The sequence below is a fragment of the Tursiops truncatus genome, chromosome 16 (assembly GCF_011762595.2).
Source record: "Tursiops truncatus isolate mTurTru1 chromosome 16, mTurTru1.mat.Y, whole genome shotgun sequence".
In the NCBI taxonomy this organism is placed as follows: Eukaryota; Metazoa; Chordata; class Mammalia; order Artiodactyla; family Delphinidae; genus Tursiops; species Tursiops truncatus.
Window position 1 is genome coordinate 5,314,883 of NC_047049.1, and position 13,954 is coordinate 5,328,836.

Here is a 13,954-nt window from a genome sequence, read left to right on the forward strand (position 1 = left end):
TATTGCGATGTTTGGCCACTGTCCCTGAAGCACTGAGAGGTTTGTCGGCGTTCCCTGGCTGACTCTGACAGTGGTCTCATCTTGCAGCTCTAAATCGAGTCTGGGCCCTGGCTCCTTGCCCTGTGGTTGCTTGAGCTCCAGACTGGCACCATCTCCAATTCCACGAGCCATGGGTGGTTATGGTGAGTTGGCATTTTTAACTCCTGAGTTGACGTGGCGGGGCCACGGAGCTCAGCCATACCTCCCAGGCATCACGCAGGACTTGGATCTCTGCCGTGCTTGCAGGTGTGACCCGCCCAAGAGCACTGTGGCTCTGAGTACCCCAGTCCTAGGCATCAGTGGGAGTTCAGACTAGTGACCCCCTCCCAAGATAAGACAGAATCTTGGCGATGGAGCCATGAAAAAGCATAACTGATATTACAGTTTTAATTTTTGAAAATTAAAATTGGGACTTCCCAGGTGGTCCAGTGACTAAGACTCTGCTCTCCCAATGCAGGGGGCCCAGGTTCCATCCCTGGTCAGGGAACTAGATCCCACATGCCTCAACTAAGAGTTCACATGCTTCAACTAAAGATCCCGTGCAGAGACTTCCCTAGTGGTGCAATGGTTGGGAATCTGCCTGCCAATACAGGGGACATGGGTTCAATCCCTGGTCCGGGAAGATCCCACATGCCGCGGAGCAACTAAGCCCGTGCGCCACAACTACTGAGCCTGCGCTCTAGAGCTCGCGAGCCTCAACTACTGAAGCCCGCCCGCCTAGAGCCCGTGCTCCACAGCAAGAGAAGCCACCGCAGTGAGAAGACCGCGCACCTGGTACAGCCAAATAAATAATAAATATTTTTTAAAAAAGAAAATTTAGGGCTTCCCTGGTAGCGCAGTGGTTGAGAGTCCGCCTGCCGATGCAGGGGACGCGGGTTCGTGCCCCAGTCCGGGAGGACCCCACATGCCGCGGAGCGGCTGGGCCCGTGAGCCATGGCCGCTGAGCCTGCGCGTCCAGAGCCCGTGCTCTGCAACAGGAGAGGCCACAGCAGTGAGAGGCCCGCGTACTGCAAAAAAAAAAAAAGAAAGAAAGAATATTTAAATTAATTTTTTTAATTTGAAAAAATTTTCCGTATTCACAATGCAAACTCAAGAGATAATTCAGCAAATTCTTGCCTGGTGGAGGTACCAGAGGCACAGTGAATGGGGGAGGGGGACACGTTTATCTGGCGAGGAAGGGTGGTGAGCAGATGAGAGTAGGACGAGGTGCAGGGATTTTACACGCTTCATCAAGCGGCTTAACCACTGACTGTTTGCCACCTGAAAGGGGAAGTACGGGGTCTGCAGTGAGGCATCTAGTTGCTGCCCCTTTGATCCAGTAGCAGATGTTAGCATCATAGTACATGACCAGGCATATGGTCACAGTACATAATGTCACGCAGAACTAAAAAGTATAATCAAAAAAAAAAGTATATTCGAGACTTTAGACCTAAATTCCAGTTTACAGAAAATAAAGGAGATTGAGCTAAAGGTTAAATGACATCACAAGAACCCCCGACAGTCCTCAACTTAGGATGGTTCGACTTAAGATTTTTCAACTTTAGGATGGTACAAAAGTGATGTGCGTTCAGTATAAAACTTACCTCGAATTCTGAATTTTGATATTTTCCTGGGCTACTGACACACAGTCCAATTCTATCTCTTGATACAGGACAGCAGCTGGGAGCTACAGCTCCCAGTCAGCCCTGCAATCAGGAGGAGAAATGACCAAGACACGTACAATCATTCTGTATCCAGACAACCAAGCATTCTGCTTTTCACTTTCAGTACAGTATCCAATCAATGACGTGAAATATAATACTTTCTTATAAAACAGGCTTTGTGTTAGATGATTTTGCCCCACTGTAGGATAACTTAAGTATTCTAGGCACGTTTAAGGTAGGCTCGGCTAAGCGATGAGTTTTGTTAAGTTAGGTGTGTTAAATACATCTTCAACTTACGATATTTTCAACTTACAATGGATTTATTGGGACCTAACCCCACTGTAAGTTGAGGAATATCTGTACAGTCAGATGAAGATAGAAGGTAGTCTCTTCTGTAGGACACTGGTCTGGTGTCATCAACAAGTCAGTATTATTGGGAAAAAATGGGTGGATGGGAAAGAACTGTCCTAGATTTTAAAAGACAATAAATATAAGAGGACTTCCCTGGTGGAGCCCGTGCTCCACAATGAGAGAAGCTACTGCAGTGAGAAGCCCTCACACTGCAACGAAGTGTAGCCCCTGCTCGCCACAACTAGAGAAAGCCCGTACACAGCAACGAAGACCCAATGCAGCCAAAAATAAATAAACAAACAATAAATAAATTTTAAAAAAGAAAGAAATATAAGAATTTCAGTCCTTGACTGGGTACTGCTTTAACAAACCAACTCTAAAAGTTGTTAAGGACAAGAGAGGATTTTAACTATGAACCAAGAGTAGATAATATTTTAAAATTATTTATTTTGCTAAGTGTAATAATAGAATTATCGTGGTTATATCAAAAAAGTCCTTATATTTTAGAGATACATGCTGCAGTGTTTAGAAGTTTGTCATTTACTTTAAAATACTGCAGCAAAAACAAAGAAAGGTGAAACAAAATTCTTCAGTCTAGGTGAAAGGTTTATGAGTGTTTCATCCCTCTACTTTTTTTATATGTTTGAATTTTTTTTGAGGGGGGGCCATGCCACACAGCATGTGGGATCTTAGTTCCCCAACCAGGGATCGAACCCATGCACCCTGCAGTGGAAGTGTGGCGTCTTAACCACTGGACCACCAGGGAAGTCCCTGAAATTTTTTAATAAATAAAGTGAGGGAAGGGAAGTGCTTGAGACTTGGAAAGCCGCTTGTGAAACAGTAGCCCGGGCTGGCCTCACTCCAGTCACTCGGGCTGTACTTCATTTCCCAGGTGCACCGCTCTGCCTTCTCCGTGAAGATCATGAAGGCAGACCCTTGGTGTTAAACTTCAACCAGCTCCATAGAGCAAATAGGTTGTTCAGTAGAGGATGCTGCCTGCTGACCCAATGTGCCTTGTGGGCAGATGTGACTGTGAATATAAATGCAGACCAAACAGTCCTTCCCACACTGAGTACACACAGAAATGAGCTCTGGGGCTGGGGGCCAGGACACCTGCAGGAGGGGGAGTGTCCTGAAGTAGAAGGAGCCTGGATCCAGGTGGCAAGGCCTGAGACGGTCAAGGCCTTGCCCCTGGAAGCTGGATGCCCTCAGGGTCCAGACAGTGCATGGCAGCATTCTCAGAGTCAGGCGGACTCGTGACCAACACCTTGGCAGCCGTCTGACTCAGGGAGAATTACCTGGGTGCTCTAAGTTTCCTCGTTTTTATTATTTATTTCGTTTTTAAAAATAAATTTATTTATTTTATGTATTTATTTTTGGCTGCATTGGGTCTTCGTTGCTGTGTGCAGGCTTTCCCTGGTTGTGGCGAGCAGGGGCTACTCTTCGTTGCGGTGCACAGGCTTCTCATTGCGGTGACTTCTCTTGTTGCGCAGCACGGGCTCTAGGCGTGCAGGCTTCAGTAGTTGTGGCGTGTAGGCTCAGTAGCTGTGGCTCACAGGAACTAGAGCACCGGCACAGTAGTTGTGGCTAGGGTTTAGTTGCTCCGCAGCATGTGGGATCTTCCCGGACCAGGGCTTGAACCCGTGTCACCTGCATTAGGACTTCAACATATGACAAAATTCAGTGCATAACAGCGGGTCCCCAAAGGACAGCCAGAATGGCACTGTCCAAAGATGGAGGAGTAGGGGGGACAGATACTCACCATAATTCCTCACTCCCTCTTCACTCAGGCCCCATGCTGAAAGCAGTGAGCACTTTCAGAACCAGAGACAGGAAGGGTCTCATCTAGATAAGTTTAAAAGGAAGAGGCTGCCTCCCTGCATTGGCAGGCAGATTCTTAACCACTGTGCCACCAGGGAAGCCCCGCCTTGTTTTTAAAATAATCTGACTTCTAGAGTGTCTTGAAGACTTAATGAGATGATGGTAGCAGAGCTTTCACTCGTAGGGCCTCCAGATGAAACAGTGGTTTTCAGGTATCAGACTCCAGGTGACACAGGGCTGTGATCCCTGAAGAAGGGAAATGAATGAGGTGAGTTCTATGGCTTCCCAGGTGGCTTCCTGGAGCCAGTTTCTGGGCCACAGCACAGGAAGGGGAGCTAAAGCAAGCCAGGGGTCTCACTCACAGAAGACAGACCTGAGTTCAGGAGACCCTAGGCTGCTAGGAGTCACAGGTCAGAGGACCCAAGAGGAGGGAACTGTCCACACCGAGAGAGAATTCCAGAGATCTGCAGAAGCGCTGCATTGAACTTCTGAGTACTCTGCATGGGTGGATTGAAATGCTAGGAAGCTGGCTGTGGAAAGAACACCAGGAAGTAGCAGGCCCTGAATAATTTCCAGAGCTCACACAGGAGTTAGTATTCCCTCCAGCCAGGGTGGAAAGACCTCATGATATAGAGTGGAGTCGAGTCCTCCAAAGGATCACACCTTCGTAGTGGGACGACATTAGCCCTAAACTAAAGGCTGCTCTAGTAAATAATAAAACCTAGAAGCAAGATCAAAAGAATGAAACTGAGCCCAAGGAACATAACAGCCAGAGCAGAATCCAGTGTTGTTTAAAAGAATACAGTAAAATCCAGCGCCCAACAATACCAAGCGCACAATGTCTGGCGTCCAACCAAAAATGACCAGACGTGCAAAGATGCAGGAAGACATGACCCGTAACCAGGGAAAAAAACACGTCAGGAGAAACAAACACAGAAGTGACAGGGATGATGTAATTAGCAGACAAAGACCTTAAAACAGAGTTACCAACATGCTCCAAGTCCCACAAAATGTAGAGGAAAACATAAAAATGGTGTGAAAGAGATGGCAACCATAGAGTCAGAGTCAGTGCTCCTAAATGGGAGCTGTTATTGTCATGGTGGGGTTGGTGGTAGATACTTCTAAGGATAAGAACAAGGTACCTTATTCTTTTTTGGGGGGGGCTGCACCACATGGCATGCAGGATCTTAGTTCCCCGACCAGGGATTGAACCCATGCCCCCTGCAGTGGAAGCACAGGGTCTTAACCACTGGACCGCCAGGGAAGTCCGTGGGGTATCTTATTCTATCTGGGAAATTCTGGGATTCTCCCAGCCTCTTCCTTTTAAACTTATCTAGATGAGACCCTTTCTGTCTCTGGTTCTCAAAGTGCTCACTGCTTTCAGCATGGGGCCTGAGTGAAGAGGGAGTGAGGAATTATGGTGAGTATCTGTCCCCCCTACTCCTCCATCTTTGGACAGTGCCATTCTGGCTGTCCTTTGGGGACCCATGGTTATGCACTGAATTTTGTCGTATGTTGAAGTCCTAATCCCAGTACCTCAGAATGTGACTGTATTTGGAAATAGGGCCTTTAAAGAGATGATTAAGTTAAAACGAGGCCATTAGGGTGGGTCCTGATCCAATCTGACTGGTGTCCATATAAAAGGAAGAAATGTGGACACACAAAGAGACATCAGGAGTGCACCCACAGAGAAGAAAGGCCATGTGAGGACACTACCTGAAAGTGACCACGGAGAGAGGCTTCAAGGAGAAACAAACCTGCTGACACCTTGATCTCAGATTGCAACCTCCAGATCTATAAGAAATACATTTCTCCTCCCTGGCTTCTTGCAGTCTCCTGCACAGGAGCTGCCCAGGTTTCCTGCTGTCATACATCCTCACCCAGGCCACGAAAGCCAGGGACAGGATGTGGGCCGCAGCGCGGGAGGCTGGCACGGCTCCAGGGCCTGGCCGTTGCCTTCTGATGGTTCAGACAGCAGAGGCAGCGTTACCTCTCCTGAGTCTCGCAGCCTGACCCTTGGCCAGAGGCTCCTTCTCAGCCACCACAGAGGAGTCCAGGTGAGCGCGAACTTACTAAAGGCCAACGGTGGGCAGGCCCCGGGTCTGTCAGTCACGGGGCCCAGATACACATGCAAACCCACACCCCTGCCTCTGGAGGCTTAGGGGTGTTTGGAGGAAAGAGAAGTTCGTACCACCTGGAGGAATCAGGGAAAGCAGACAATGTGGTGACCATAATGGGGAGAAGGTGAGACACGAGGTATCATTCCAGGAAGAAGGAGCAGCGTGAGGAATGGCCGAGGTCCGGAAAGCACTCAGTGCCTGAGATGGAGTGCGGGCGTGGGATGAAGAGTAGTGGTGGGTGTGGTGGGTTTGCGGCCAGAGGAGAAGGGCTGTGACCACCAAGCCAGAGCGACAGCACAAGGCCAATCTGTGCTTTAGGAAGCTCACCCTGGTGGCAGAAGGGAAGATGGACTGAGAAAAGAGAAACTGGTTCTAGAAAGTGAGTTAAGGGGAAACGGGGGATGAATTTGGGAAGTCCTTTGTTTAGAGTTTTGACATTCACAAATGAAACAGGTGCACAATACCAGCTAATTTACTGAGAACACACCCACTAATGCACTAGGAGCGTGTCATCCTCACAATAACCTGGGATTAGGAGCTATGGTTAGCCCCATCTTACAGATGACGAAACTGAGGCTCCTGAAGGTTCTCTGTAACTTGCTCAGAGTTCACAGCTGAAAAGCAGTAGAATCCAGATTGAACCCAATCGCTGTAACGTCCGACCCCAGACTCTGAACCACCTACGTGAATTTGGTCTTGACGGCAAATCCATGGGGTGGATGTGGTGGGGGCTATTCTTATGCCCACTTTGCACGTGAGGAGGCTGACAGGGTTGCTGGGGCTGAAGCCCAGGCCTCCAGACTTCTCGTCTTCAGCGACCAATGCTCCTTGGATCTCCCTGTCTCTGGGACTTGGCAGTCCAAAGGCACGTGTCAAAGCTGAATAATTCTCATCATCCAGACCACACAACGGCCACCTTAACCACTAGTGTCCCAAGACCATGACTGGATGGAGATCCAGGCCCAGCAGGGCAGCCAGGTGGCTCCTCCCTAGGTGTGGCCTGAGCCCAGGGCAGCCCTGCCGGAAGGGGCCTCCACACCAAGACTACTCCTCCCAGCCAGTTCACCTCGAGCTCCACAGGCACACACCCAGCCCGCCAACTTAAACTGTGGTGCTTAAGCCCTACTAGCCAGGTGCCCCAGGGGCCTGCGCCCCTCCCCACCAGCCTCCATCCGTACAACTTCCTGCCAGGCCCCGGACATATACCACTTGCTCAGGCCCTAGAGGGCACCTAAGCCAAAGCCTTCCTAGACCGGTACAGTACCTGCCCCTCCTCTCTCCCTCTGGCCAAGGCTAATGCTATCCCAGCCTGGATCAGCCAGGTGAGGTGTTTTCACCCTGCAGACAGTTAGTCCCTCCCTCTGTAGCACTCACAGAAGCCCTTCCCCCTCAGAGGGCATCTAACTGGACTGACTTCTCCGGTCCTGTAATTATCTGTGACCGCTCCACAGGCTGGGAGGGAGGCTTTAGGCATCTTATCTGCGGAGCCTGGCGCTTGGGGCTAATAATAGCGAGATGAAAGCAGTAATAATACAAAGAGGCAGGCTTTATTGAGCTCATGTATTATCTCATTTAATTACAGCCTATCATTTGCAGACAACCACGTGGGAGCATTTCATGCGCTGCCTGGAGCACAGCGAGTGTGTAATACATGTCAGCTACTGCTGTCAGTAGAGTAGGAGCTCAGCAGATGTTTGTTGAGTGAATGAGTGAGTACCTGGGGTGACTCGGGCTCCCTTCTGGGTGCTGCAGGGACCCCACACGGCATGGGCTATCAGTGATACAAGCTCACATCCTTGGCCTGCGGGCCAGCTGATCCACCTGTGCAAGGGTGCAGATGAGTGACAGTGGGGACAGAGCTCACCCCAATTAACCTTTTCTTGAACCTGCACAAAAGAACCTGCTCAGCATCGTGGAAGGCCCACTCCCAGGCCTTTTCCCCAGAAGAGGACAAGCCTGGCCTCGCCAACACGTTCACCAACAAGCCCTCTCCACTCCTGGGCCCCGAGGCAGGGCCCCAGCCAGATGCAAGCAGGCACACACACCCTGTGCCTGCTTGGCTGTCACCCAAGGACCAGGACCACAGACAATGAGGAAGTGGCTTCTGGCCTGAGCCAGACACACACCCAGGCCCAGCGGAGGAACTCAAGCATGTGGGGCTCAGCTCAGGGCAGGAAGTGTGCACAGCACACCACTGGACGAGGGCACCATGGGGGTCCTGGAGACACAGTGATGACTACCCCCCAGGAGCTCCCAGTCTGGAGGGCCACAAGCTAAGGAACAGCTGAGAAGGTTGTAAGTGCAGGTGAGGACGGAAACAGCGAGGGCCACGGGCTCTAAAAACCCATCCCTCTCTTTCCACCCTGAGGACTTTTGCTTGCCCAGCACCACTTGTGCTACGATTTGCTTAATATTTTTCTTAAAAATCATAAAAAGTAAGTTGATTTTAAAAAGGAGAACCAGTATTACTTGCCGTAAATAGAAAGGAACTAAAAATAAAGGCCTGACTGCCTGAAGAAGGAAGTGTTCATTCACCTGCCTACTTCAGACCCTCTCCTGTCCCACCCCCGGGGGCACTCTGCTCTCTGCAGGGCCCCTCACCCCCGAGGGGAGGTGGGGCTGAGGGGCGGGGGGGGGGTGCTGGACAGGGTTTCCAGGAGAGGGTGGTTCTGCAGAAGGGGCCCTGCAGCAGTCATGGGGCTGCGGGGAGGTGGAGGGGAGTAAATGAGGGCAAGAGTGGGTGAGGAAGAAGGGCTCCACCAGCAAGGGCACAGCGCAGAGCCGCTTGGGGCCGGGTGTGTGTGTGTGCATCCCTAGAGGGGAAACTGTCTCGGTCTCTCCAGGTGGCTATAACAGAATATGATAGACTAGGGGGCTCACAAGCAACAGACATCTGTTTCTCACAGTTCTGGAGGCTGGAAGCCCAAGATCCAGGCCCCAGCAGACCTGTCGGGTGAGGCCCCACTTTGTGGTTCACAGCACCATCTTGCTGTGTCCTCACAGGGCAGAAGGGACTCAGGAGCTCTGCAGGGTCCCTTTTATAAGGGCACTAATCCCATTTATGAGGCCTCCACCCTCATGACCTAATCACCTCTTCAAGGTTGCACCCCCTAATCCCATCACATTCGGGGTTAGGATTTAACATATGAATTCTGGGGGGACATAAACCATCAGACATGGGGATTCTGTCTTACCAGCATGGAAAGTTTTCTGCAGGGAGCAGCATAGGTGATAAGACATGAGTTAGAAACCCATTCTGCTGGGTTGGAGGGGACAGGACCCTGTAGCTGGAGAAGCAGAGGCTGTGGGGCTGCCAGCTGCTGGGTTGAGCCCTTCAGTACGATTTCAGAACTCTGGGTAAAGGAAGGTAAAACCCTGAAGAAATAGGGTGTCTGGGCCTCCTGGCCCCTCTCTTCCCCTCTGACCCAACTGCTGGTGAGAGACCAGGTAAAGGCATGCTCGGGAGGCATTTGGGAAGAATTCTTTCTGCATCTACCACGCTCCACTTTAACTCTGAGACACAAAAGACCCCACCCCCATCCAACCCCAGGTAGACACATGAATGACTTCCAGGGTTGACCTGCATGGTTTTTATCACGTTAGAAAACAAATAAAACTGCAAACATTTTGAGTGTGTCATAATTGCAATATGCATTGAATCACTATTTTAGATGAATGCAGATTTCAAGGAGATCTTTGTTCTCTGAAGTTCAATTTTTTTTTTTTTTTTTTTTTTTTTTTTTGGCCACACTGCGTGGCTTGCAGGACCTTAGTTCCCCAACTAGGGATTGAACCCAGGCCACAGCAGTGAAAGCGCTGAGTCCTAACCACTGGACCGCTGGGGAACTCCCACAGTTTTTTTTTAAAATCAGTGAACTAAAACAGTTTTAAGAAACAGGTTCTCCAAATGTATGGACACCAAGGGGGGAAAGTGGCGGGGGGGGGGGTGTGATGAATTGGGAGATTGGGATTGACATGTATACACTAATATGTATAAAATGGATAACTAATAAGAACCTGCTGTATAAACAGATAAATAAAGTTTACAAAAAGAAAGAAAGAAAGAAACAGGTCTTCTTGCTGTATTCTAGGCATCCTTGATTTTCTTCTTTTCTTTCTGCCAGTAAAAATAGTAGTAGAGGAATTCTGCGAGAACAGCATCACTTGAATGGGATTTCCTAAGGCTATAAAATCTATAGCTTGAGGCTCTCCCGCTGCTTGTAAAGGAAATGAGTGACGGAGAGGACTCGGGTCAGGGGAGCTGCAGGGAAAGGGGATCCCCGCGATCCCGCTTTCCCTGCCGCCAGTGGACAAGCCTTCGGAGTCTGCGTGGCTGGCCACCTCGGGGGCTGCAGTGCTCCTCGGGAGGGCAGGAGGGTGGCCAGGCGTCCTTTATTCCCCGCTGCCCCCGGCACACCTGTAGCTGAGAGCTAACATTACTGAGCGCTTGCTTGGATGGCAGGACGTTTGAGATGTGGGTTTGGGTTCCTCTTCCTCTCCTTTTGGGGCAGAGGCCCTGCAGGCTGTGGTCTCTCCCTCCTGCAGGCAGGGCTCTCGCAGGCAGGAAGCTGAGGCTGCCTGAAGTCATGAGTGCCGCCCAGGTAACTTGACCTGCAGAGTCCTGGTGAGGGTGGCCTGTCCCCTTGGGAGCATCGCTGGATGAGAGCTCAGGAACCCCACAGTCACCCTGCCTGAGGCCAGTGACTGATTGGCCAGAGGCACAAAACAGGACTTCATACCTCCAAGTGGGACAGCTCCTGCCCTGCCCTCCTGCCCTGCGCCTCACCTCCTGCCTCAGGGCCAGGCTGAAGCTAGTCTTCGGCGGCTGACTGCCTCCCTGTTCTGCTCCCTCTCTTTCCTTTTCCTGAGAGCACTGCCTTAGCAGAGCATCACGGATCAAGACTTCCCATCTTGGGCCTAATTCTAGAGAAACTGCCCTAAAAAGGTTTGTTAAAGAAAGAGGCTGGGACTTCCCTGGTGGCGCAGTGGTTAAGCATCCACCTGCCAATGCAAGGGACACGGGTTCGAGCCCTGGTCCGGGAAGATGCCACATGCCGCGGAGCAACTAAGCCCGCGCACCACAACTACTGAGCCTGCCCTCAAGCCCGTGAGCCACAACTACTGAGCCCGTGCGCCAAAACTACTGAAGCCCGTGTCTCTAGAGCCCAAGCTCCGCAACAAGAGGAGCCACCGCAATGAGCAGCCCGCGCACCACAACGAAGAGTAGCCCCCGCTCGCCGCAACTAGAGAAAAGCCCGCGCGCAGCAGCGAAGACCCAACGCAGCCAAAAATAAATAAATTTATTTTTTTAAAAAAGAAAGAGGCTGGTGTCCTGGATAGGAGGGAGAAAGGAGGACGTTTGTAGAGTCATGGAGAGAAGGGGGGGTCCCCCAGATTGAGAAGGGGACCTAGGGACTCCCAGCGCCTAGGCTGCCTGCTTCAGCACACAGCCCAGGCCCAGGTGAGTTGTGTTGAACTCAACACCTGGTGGGCAGGGATGCTCTTGGTGACAGTGAAGGCCAGGGGCCAGCCCTCGACTTCCAGTCCTCCAGACACGCATGGAGTCTGGGGGTGTCCTAGAGGTTCAGGATACGGAAATGACAAGGATTCCTTCTCTGATGGGGCTTATAGTCCAGCAAGGGTCAGGAAATAAACAGGCAAACAAGTAAATCAGGTAGATAATGGGAGAGGATCACATCTGAGCTGACCTGAATGAAGAGAAGGAGGAGGTTTGCAAAAACCTGGGGGCAGAGTGTTCCGAATTGAGGGAACAGCAAGTGCAATGGTCCTGAGGCAGGAATGCACCTGCTGGATGCTGGGATCAGAAAGGAGACCTCGGAGTCTGAGATGGCGGGGAGAGGGGAGGAGGTGCAGGGGTAAATGGCGGAGGAAAAGCCATGCCTTGGAATTACTCGGCATTAGGTATTTATATTATATTTATTTATATGGGTATATTAGTGAACACTTCTAATATATACATAATATAGTATATGTACTTATTATTATGTGTTATCATTCACAAGACCTCTGCCATGCCAGGCTTGTGCTGCAGGCCGGGAGCTCTGAGACTGCAGGAAGCCTGGGTTCCTCCCACTGTCAGGGAGCTCCTAGGACCTGGAAGCCCAGCCTTTTTTTGAGGTTCATCATAATGGTATCATAATGGTATAGTTCCACTGTTGTTTTGGCCGTACCACGAGGCATGCAGGATCCTAGAATATCCCCAACCTCTCTGTAGGGCCCCGGTGGCTGGGTTTGCTAAATCACTGGTTTTAAGAGCTCAGAAGCGAGGTGCCAATGCAAGGATGCAGTTATGGGGCATGGGATGAAGGTGCGGCAGAGCCAGAGCAAGTCTGCCATGTGGTCTGCTCCCATCTATTACACTTGGACCCATTCATTAGTCTGAGGCGGGGAGCCCTTGGCTAGCTCACATCCAAACAAGCGTGGGTGACCTTAAGTGACCGCACTGGGCTCTACTTTTCTAAGGAAATCACTAAATCTCAGATTGTCTCTCTGTTCGTCTCAAGCAGATAATAGAGAAGTACATTTTTGTTCTGTTGAAGAAACATGACTTAATCCTGTCCTGAAAGCAGGAATTGTGTGGGTGAATTTCTCCATTTTTCTGCCGAGCAGAAAAGCCATACGGAGCCTCATGAAACAAAGCAAGATGACAACTTTTTTATGCATTCTGATTCCTCGAGAGGTTTTAAACGCATCTTTGCTTATAGACGTAGTTATTTGATAATGTATAGAAAAGAACAGGAGACAAATGAGGTTCTAGCTTTCAAAAGGAAAATTGTCTTCATGGGACACAGACCTTTGTTTTCACTTAAAAAAAACTTTTTATTACAAAATAAATCAGAAATTCAGAAAACTTCCCAAATCAAATATATGGCTTAGCAAATTCATTCTTTTGCCCCTTTTTTGGGGGGTGGGGTGGCTGTGCCCTGTGGCATGTGGGACCTTAGTTCCCCGACCAGGGATTGAACCCATGCCCCCTGCAGTAGAAGTGTGGAACCCTAACCACTGGACCGCTAGGGAATTCCCAGTGAATTCTTTCAAGGCAAACACTGTCAGGTTGAGAAATAGAACTTTGCCAGCCACCCTGATAGCTCCTTCCGATGCCTGTCCCAATCACAACCCCTTCTTTTGCCCCAGATGCAACGTTATCCTGACTTTTAATTTCTTGTGCTTTTTGAAACTGATTGTTTTTGGCCACTCATAACACTTCTGGAAGCAACTGTATGGATTTTCCACAACAAGCAATTCTCCAATTCTCCCACACCACCTGGGCGTCCTAAAGTTTAATTCAATTCTGACACTAACCACAGTAGTTAACGCCAGACCTCACAGGTTAGGGGCTCAGTCCCCCAACCTCAGCCTCCTAACTTCAGATGCCAATTGCCAGTAGTGGGTGCCCAGGTTACCCACACTTCTGTACGACTTGGCTACAATTCAGGGGTTCTTACAACCCCCTTCTCACGTTTAATAATTTGCTATATTGACTCACAGAACTCAGGGACATACTTTACTTTCTATTACCTGTTTATTATAAAGGTTACAAATGAACAGCCAGATGATGAGATATAGAAGCTGAGGTCCAGAGGCATCCCAAGCACAGGAGCTTCTGTCTCCATGGAGTTTGGGGTGTACTACCCCAAACTTCTGTCTCCATGGAGTTTGGGGTGCACTACCCTCCCGGCACGTGGATGTGTTCACCAACCGGGACTCTCTCCAAACCCCTTCATTTGGGGTTTTTATGGATGGTCCATTATGTAGGCACAATTAATTAAATCTTTGGCCACTAGTAATCACCAAGGTTTTGGGGTGGTGCTGAAAGGTGCAACCCTCTAATCACAGGGCAGGTTCCTCTGGCCTGGAACCAGCCCAAATTGCCCAGCCCTCCATGCCAGAGGGACCAGCCCAGATCCTGACAACCTACACCCTACCTAGAGACCCCTCAGCTAAGAGTCATCTCATTAG